General features: G+C 45.7%; 1 long non-coding RNA gene across 1 annotated transcript; it reads left to right on the top strand.

Annotated features, from left to right (window-relative positions):
* The first annotated feature begins 652 nt into the window (after positions 1-652).
* On the top strand, positions 653-7,772 carry LOC120991366. The gene is made up of 3 exons (XR_005776643.1): positions 653-779; positions 7,679-7,680; positions 7,762-7,772. It is a non-coding gene; the product is annotated as an uncharacterized LOC120991366 (long non-coding RNA).
* The last annotated feature ends 1,300 nt before the right edge of the window (positions 7,773-9,072 follow it).

Raw genomic sequence — 9,072 nt, 5'->3', positions numbered from 1 at the left:
GGTACAGGACCCGAACTCGAACCCCATTGAAGTCAATGGGGACCTGAACTTTGGTGCACTAAAATGGCTGTAGTCATAGAAAGGGCTAGAGGGTTGCAAAAGGAAGCAAAATAGGGATAAGAGCAGGACAGTTGCCCTACAAACAAATGTGAAAAAAATAAAAAATTATAATCTTGAACTAGGAGGGGGAGGTCAAAATGGAGTAGGAGGTTGAGGGGGAGGTGGACGTGGCAGTGTAGGTGGAAGCGGCAGTGGAGGAGGAGGTAGCCAACACTGTTTTTGTTGTTTTTTTCCCTTTACCACAGGACTTGTCCGTACTTTGTGCTGAGTAGACAAGTATACCGGCCGCTCCCAGCCATTGGTATGCTCCAGCTCACTTTTTCTATTTCCCAATGTTTTGGGGTCTTCCCAAATTTATAAGAATAAATAAAGGGAATAAAAACAACAAAAACAGTGTTCATTTTAATGAAGGTGAGCTTGTCCATGTTGGCTGTGGACAGGCGGCTGCGCTTGTCTGTGATTACCCCCCCTGCCGTGCTAAGCACACGTTCGGACAATACACTTTCTGCAGGGTTGGTCAGCACCTCCAAGGCTTAAAGAGCAAGCTCAGGCCAAGTGCCTAATTTGGAGATCCAGAAGTTGAATGGGGTAGACCCATCAGTCAGTATGTGTAGGCATGTGCACAAATATTGTTCCATGTTGCAGAAATGCTGCCTCCTGCTAATGCGTTCCGTATCAGCTAGTGGTGCTAGCTGTTGATGGCGTGCTGACAAAGCTATGTTGGTGACTTCTTCCTCCTCCTCCTCCTCTGCCTTGTGCTTTCACTGTGTCACCACCAGACATCCGAGAAGCTCTGACAGACGTCCTTCAGAACCTCCTCCTTGAGGTTCCTTTTGTTTTGCTTTCATTTTCTCATCTCGTTAGCCTCTCTCAGCTGTCATGTAGTTGCACTGATTGCATCCCTTTAAATCCCTTCCCATACTGCTTCACTTTGCAGTTTATACAACTTCCTGGAGTGTATGCATGCTGGATGCTTCTACAGATAAGTTTTGTTCATTCATTTGTTTTTTCCTGTTTGCTGGATCTCAGGTGACCCTGACTCCCTCCGTATCAAGTGTAGGGAGCCGGTGGTCGTGTCCCCTCACTATTATAGGGTGTTCAGGTGTTATACAGTCGAGGTACGAGGATATGCGATCTTCTACCATTGAGAATTTTGCATAGGCTGAGCAGTTAGGGAGAGATTCAGGTCTGTTGCAGGGCTCCCCCTTTTGTTCCTTAGTTTTGGATCCAGTCAGTCGGATCTTCCTTTTGTGTCTTCTTGTTTGCTGTACACCCTCCGTGACATTATAAACCGCCAAAACCCTCTTAAGCATGAATCCGGTTTCAACCTTGATTGACCGCATGCAGGGTCTTTCACTGGAGGTAGAAGATCTCCGGAAAACTGTCTCTCAATTTGAGGTGACTGTTTCTGCTGGCGTTCATGGAGTTTGTTCCGAGCCTAAGATCTCGCTTCCGGATATGTTCTCCGGGAGTAGTGAGAATTTTGTTCGTTTTAGAGAGGCTTGCAAACTCCATTTTCGCTTACTTCCCCATTCCTCTGGTGATGAGGAGCGGAGGGTGGGGATCATCATCTCGCTGCTCAGGGATAACGCTCAGTCTTGGGCTTTTTCGCTGCCGGTGGGGGCACGGCCCCTCCGTTCAGTGAATTAATTTTTTTTAGCCCTGGGTCAGATATATGATGATCCGGATTGTATTGCTATGGCTGAGTCTAGACTACGTCTTTTATGCCAGGGTAAACAATCCGCAGAGATATACTGCTCAGAATTTCGGAGATGGGCAGCTGATACTGGTTGGAACGATGCTGCACTCCGAAGTCAATTTTGCCATGGTCTTTCAGAGGGATTGAAAGATGCATTTGGCTTTCATGAGAGACCTGCCTCCTTGGACTCTGCCATGTCTCGGGCCGTTCGTATTGACAGGCGTCTTAGAGAGAGAGGAGAGATCACTCCTTCCTGTCATACTCAGTCCAAGGACAGTGCGGCGGTCTCATTCTGTGCACAGGGGTCTCAGTCGCTCTCAATCCCTTCTGAGCAGGGGCCCATGCAGCTGGGTTTTCTTGCCTCTGACAATAGAGGATTCAGCTCTCATGGGAAGGTTTGTTTCTGTTGTGGAGGTATAAATAATTTGGCAAATGTTTGTCCCTCTAGGAGATTCAGGCAGTTTTTTGAGAGTAATAAAGAAACAAAAAGAAGAAAGTCCTCTAAAAACGTTCCATCTGTTACTATTGGCAAGGTTGATGCGGAAATTGAAGGTTTTCCGTTTGCTTGTAGTTCACGTTTTGTCCTACCTGCCAGGGTGGCGCTAGAGAGCAAGAATATTTTTTGTGAGATTTTTGTAGATAGTGGAGCAGCTGTCAATCTTATTGATAATCAATTTGCTATAACTCATGGTTTCCAGGTATGCACTTTGGGAAAGGATATACCTGTTTTTTCTATTGATTCCGTTCCACTTTCTCAGAAATCGTTAAAGGGCATAGTTCACAATATCCGTTTGATTGTGAGTGATACTCATGTTGAGGATGTGTCATGTTTCGTCCTAAACGGGTTGCCTACTCCTCTAGTGTTGGGGCTACCCAGGCTCACTAAACATAACCCCACCATTGATTGGCAAGCGAGGCAAATAAATGGTTGGAGTGACTTTTGCAGAGAGAATTGTCTCACGACATCTGTTTCAGAGGTTTCTACTAAGACTGTACCATCTTTTCTCTCTGAATTTTCGGATGTGTTTTCAGAGAGTGGTGTCCAGGAGCTGCCCTCTCACCGGGAGTACGATTGCCCTATTAATCTCACCCCAGGCACCAAGCTGCCTAAATCTCGTTTATACAATCTCTCCCAACCTGAAAGGGTCGCTATGCGTGCTTATATCTCTGAGAGTCTGAGAAAGGGACACATACGACCCTCGAAGTCACCTGATGCCGCTGGTTTTTTCTTTGTTAAGAAAAAAGATGGTTCTTTAAGACCATGTCTGGATTTCAGGGAGCTGAACAGTATCACAATTCGTGACCCTTATCCGCTTCCTCTGATCCCGGACCTGTTTAACCAGATTGTTGGGGCTAAAGTTTTTTCCAAATTGGATCTAAGAGGGGCATACAACCTAGTCAGGGTCAGAGAAGGAGACGAATGGAAGACGGCCTTCAATACCCCTGAGGGCCATTTTGAGAATTTGGTTATGCCTTTTGGATTGATGAATGCTCCAGCCGTCTTTCAGCATTTTGTGAACAGCATTTTTTATCATTTAATGGGGAAATTTGTATTAGTGTATCTGGATGATATTTTGATTTTTTCTCCTGATTTCAAAACTCATAAGGAACATTTACGTCAGATCTTGCTCATCCTGCGGGAGAATAAATTGTACGCTAAACTGGAAAAATGTGTGTTTGCGGTTTCAGAAATTCAATTTCTGGGGTTTCTTCTCTCCGCTTCTGGTTTTCGCATGGACCCCGAGAAGGTCCGCGCTGTGCTTGAGTGGGAGCTTCCTGAGAATCAGAAGGCGCTGATGCGTTTTCTGGGTTTTGCCAATTATTACAGGAAGTTTATTTTGAATTATTCCTCTGTTGTTAAACCACTCACTGATATGACTAGAAAGGGGATAGATTTTTCCTCCTGGTCGGTAGAGGCGCGTAAGGCCTTTTCTAATATCAAGGAGCGTTTTGCTTCCGCTCCTATCTTGGTACAACCTGATATTTCTCTACCCTTCATAGTTGAGGTTGAGGTGTGGTGCGGTCTTGTCTCAGGGTCCCTCTCCTGCCAAATGGCGACCGTGTGCCTTTTTCTCGAAGAAACTCTCCTCCGCAGAGAGAAATTACGATGTGGGAGATAGTAGTATGTATCCACTGGACTCTGGGGTCGAGTGGAGGGTGGACCATAGGCGCAAAACACAACCAGTGTTTGTTTCAAACCAATAGGTTTTTTTAATTGTTTTTGTTATCGTGACAATGCGTTTCGGGGTACTGTGGACCCCTTTTTCAAGTCTAAAAAACATGTACATACAAATTATATAAAAAGGGATAATAGTAATAATAATAGTAGTAATAATAGTATGGCTGTCAAGCTTAGATTTGGATGTAGATATAAATGGATGAATGGATACATAAATACGTGAATACCATGATGTCAATAAAAAAATATATATAATATAACAGGGGTGTGGAAATTTAAAAAAAAACTACTTGTCGAAGGACTAAAGTGGGGGCTCAATCTACTTGTCCCTCATGACCATCTACTTGTCCTGAACCTATACTAACGTTATACTGTATGGGGGTGGGGGCCACAAGGCGATGTTATACTGTATGGGGCGGGGGCCACAAGGAGATGTTATGCTGTATGGGGCGGGGGCCACAAGGAGACGTTATGCTGTATGGGGGTAGGGCCACAAGGAGATGTCATGCTGTATGGGGTGGGGGCCACAAGGAGACGTTATACTGTATGGGGGTGGGGGCCACAGGGAGACGTTATATTGTATGGGGGCGGGGGCCAAAGGGTGACGTTATACTGTGCGGGGGCAGCCGCTTGGTGACGTTATACTGTATGGGGCACTAGGGCAGCCCCAAGGTGACGTTATACTGTATGGGGGCAAGAGGGAGACATTATAGTTTATCAGGTGCCACGTGCAGTGCAGATTGTAGGCAGGGCCAGAGCCTCAGAAGACAGACAGCACAACCTTTATTTCTGACACCCCTGCAGATGAGCGTTCCTCCCGGAGCCTGTTCACATCGCATCTCCCGGCCTGACCTGCAAGCGCTGACTGGGGTCACATAGCATTATACTGATTTATGATGCTATGTGACCCTTACAGTTCTGGAATGTATTGGATAACACTGACATAATGCTGTCAGTGTTATCCAACACATTCCAGAACATATAACATATATATCTCCTGAGAAGCCAATTTGATCCTAAAGGGTTAATTTACCCTGTAATCTAAACTGTGTGTCATCTGTCACTTCTCTTATCTCTCTGCTCCTGTCCCTTAACCTTATCACTGCTGCAACAAAAGCAGCTGACAGCCTCAGTGTAACCTGTTCTAGACTCTGACTCACGGCTCTTTTAACTCAATGAATCGAATGAGTCTCTAACTAATCGAATCTTTAGATTCTTTTAACTTGTGACTCATTCGATTCATTTCTATTCTAACTCCCTGTACAGACGGCTCAGAGCTGCTAGTGCTTGCCTTGCCTCAGCTCTGATTGGTTGGTGGGCGGGGAGGGGAGGGGCTGGCAGAAGCAGCTTCCACTCTAGGATCAGATTACACTCCTCCCGAGCCCCTCCCCTCCCTGCTGCCAGCGTCTCTGCTATTGTGTGCTGTGACTGAACTGAGCCGACGATGCAGGGGCAGGCTGACATAGATGTAGGAGCGGTCAGCTCGCGGCAAGCATATGACCGCTCCTATTACTGCCCAACCGACATGTCCCTGCTACTTGCCCGCACAGGGCTAAACAACTGTTCAAACTACTTGCCCGGCGCCCGGAACTGCATGTCCCGGGCGTCGGGCAATAGGAATTCCACACCCCTGTATAATAGTAATAAAAAACATAATTATAAACATGAACAACAGATCAGCCGACGTGGGGAAAGCAACTTTGAGTCCCAGTGCTTGCCGGCTCTTTGCCACTATGGAGCGGTAGCCAGAGGACTGTAAAGACACGGGAAGAAAGCCACAGCACTATCCAGCTACGACAGGAGTACCCGAGAGCGTTCTTGGTCTCCAAGTTTACCAGCATAAAGAACCGCACTGCACAGTGAGTACAAGCGGGACGCCGCGAATACACTCACCTAAGTGAATTGCTCTAACCACAGTATTTTTACTCTCCTCCAACGAGTCAGGACTGTGAATCTTATATGACATTGCGAGGCTAGTTACCAGACTAGCATAAGCCACCAGTCGGCATCTCCCGATTTTTCGCTTTGCATGGACTGATCACCCTCCATTTTTAGTCTTACTACGGCTGGTTATATTCATTGTATTTATTGTCGAAAATCTAGTGATTTTAGGGTGTTATATATTCTATTCCATTTTACCCATTTATGGTTTTATTGTGCTAATGCGTTCATAGACCAATTAATTGTATTTTATATGGTTTTATTGTGCTAATACGTTCTTAGACCAATTGATTGCATTTTATATGTGTATAAATAAAGTGTATGATTCTGCATAAGTAAGTGTGCCCAGTATACTTTTTATCATTATTTATACACTCTTAGAATTCAATGGTAAAAATGCCCATACGATTAGTCAATAACGACGCAGGATCGGAGGTGCATTATTGCTAAGGTATCACTTATGTAAGTTTAAGCTGGGGGTCAGTTTACCTATGCAGGAAATGGTTCCTGCATTATTGTTACAGCGTCACTTATGTAAGTTTTAGCTGAGGGTCAATGGACCTATACGGTGGTTACATCATATTTTGAAAAACAAGGGCATAATGTGCTATTGGGTGGTGGTATAAGGACTGAGGGCGAAAGGCATGATAAGGTGTATAGAAGAGGAAATGGTGAGGGGAAGGAAGAGAGAAGAGTGGCACAGGAGTACATACCTGTGAAAATGCTGCTGATGGAAATTGCGCTGCTCCCAGCTTCTGGCACGTGCGGCGTCCAGATGCTGTGTGCTGGGAGCGCGTGCTGGGCCGGCAACGAGGAGGCGAAGTGGGCGGGGACAGAGCTGGATGGGTGGTTTGAACGCCCTAAGTGGGCGGAGCTATCGGCAGCGCAAACGAGTGGGCGGAGCTTAATGAATGGGCGGAGCCTAGTGCCGCGATGCAATGCAGTGCAGATGTGTAAGGGGATTGTGGTGGGCGGAACTTTTGATGAGATGAGGGGGGAACAGTGTGACGCGATGGGGGCAGAGGGCGAGAGTAGGGGGCTTGAGGAGAAGGGGCAGTGGCATAATGAAGATGGGCTGGAACCATGTGTGTGAGGGGGTGGGGCCATGAGGAAGCTAGGGATGAAAGGAATGATTGCAGGATGATACTGAGAGTGGTGATGGGGGTGCAACTATGCTAAGGGGGAATGACATGATTGGAGGTGGGCGGGACGGGATCTGCGAGGGGGTGGGACCATGATGATGGTGGGGAAGCAGGGGAATAAGTGCAGGGTGATGCTTGGTTTGTTGGGAAGGCAAATGGGAGGGATAGGAAGGCAATTATGCTGGGGGGAATGACATGATGGGGGTGGGCGGGCGGGATATGTGGGGGGGTGGGATCGTGAGGATATTAGGGATACCGGGGAATGAGTGTAAGGTGATGCTGGGTGTGTTGGGAGGGTGTGGCGAAGGGGGGGGGACAAGGGTGGGAGGGAAGGGGACGCAGCAATGCTAGGGAAATAATGTTATAATAGTGGAAATTGAGAAAAGAGAGAGTTATGGGAAAGTGGTCTAGTTGGATCTAGAAACATTTGTTTTCTAAGCTTTCATTGAGACCATAAGGTTCCAGTGTTTGGAGTTTGTAGATCCAAAACATTTATCTTCGTTGTAAAGTTCTAAACCTGTCAGAACAGCTGTCAGAGATATGTTCGATGGGCGTGATGGTTAGCCTAGTGGGATCCTTGTCATGAATGGCCAGGAAGTGTCTGGACACACTGTGTTTTAGGTAGCCCCGTTTGATATTCCATCTGTGGTTGTTTAGTCGTTCACTGAGGGTCTGAGTGGTTCGACCTACATATTGCTGTCCACAGGCGCATTCTAAAAGATAAATGACAAAACTTGAAGCACAGTTCATGAGGCTTTTGATAACGAATTCTTCTCCTGTGGTGTTGCTCTTAAAGTTTGTTATATGGTTATTGATATTATCGCAACACTTGCATAGTTTATGGCTGCATTTGAAGCTCCCTTTAGAGTCAGGGAACCATTTGGATGTGATCATTGTGGCACGTTTTATTCTTTTTAATTTGCTCGGGGCTAGTGTATTCTTTAGTGTGCGGGCCCTCCTAAATGTGAAGTGGGGCTTGCAAGAAATAGTTTCTTTGAGGTAGGGATCGGCCTTCAGGATGTGCCAATATTTTGTTACGATGTTCCTTAGTGTTCCATGGTTGGGATTGAAGGTGGTGATAAAGGATGATTTAGATTTTATACGGTCGACCATTGTGTCTGGTTTCTTTTTGGTTATTAGGCAATCCTCTTGGCTCTGCTCATAAGCACGTCTGAAGGCCCCCTCGACTATTCCTCTTGGGTAATTTTTGTTTTGGAATCTGGAACATAAAATCTGGCTTTGTTCAATAAAGTCATTAGTTGTTGAGCAGTTCCTCCTTATCCGTTTAAACTGACTAAATGGAATGTTGTCTTTCCATTTTCTGTAATGCGCACTCTCATAGTCCAGGTAGCTATTACCGTCCACTTTCTTGAAAAAGGTTTTTGTCATGATGGTGTTGCATTCAGAATATAAAACCAGGTCCAGGTATTCAATTGAAATATTAGAACTTGTGGACGTAAAACGGAGGTTCCAAGTGTTGTTGTTTAGGTAGGACACAAATGTTTGGGCATCTTCTTCGCTCCCCTTCCAAATGAAAATTAGGTCATCAATGTACCTTTTGTAGAACACAATTGATTCCGTCCACTTGTGATTATTGTTAAGGAATGCCTCTTCAAACCGACCCATGTAGAGATTGGCAAAACTTGGCGCGAATCGCATCCCCATTGCGGTCCCTTTGAGCTGTTGGTAGATTTTGCCCTGAAACGTAAAGACATTGTGTGTCAGGATAAACCTGATGGCATCAAGGATAAATTGCTTGTGTCTTGAAGTCAATTGGTCATCCATTTTCAAAAAATGTTCCGTTGTACGGATGCCCGCCTCGTGTGGAATATTTGAATAGAGTGCCGCCACATCCAAAGTCAGCCACCTGTATGATGGGTCCCAGTCTATTTTTTTCAAAAGTGAGATTAACTGTGTTGAATCTCTTAAGTGGGAGTTGAGATGGGTAACGTGTTTTTGTAAAAAAATGTCCACGTAATGTGAGAGATTACTGGTTAGGGAATTAATTCCAGAAATAATGGGCCTTCCTGGTGGGTTCTTTTCATTTTTGT

The sequence above is a fragment of the Bufo bufo genome, chromosome 2 (genome assembly GCF_905171765.1).
Source record: "Bufo bufo chromosome 2, aBufBuf1.1, whole genome shotgun sequence".
Lineage (NCBI taxonomy): Eukaryota > Metazoa > Chordata > Amphibia > Anura > Bufonidae > Bufo > Bufo bufo.
The sequence above is the reverse complement of the archived record's forward strand: the minus strand, read 5'-3'. Positions and strand labels throughout refer to the sequence as shown.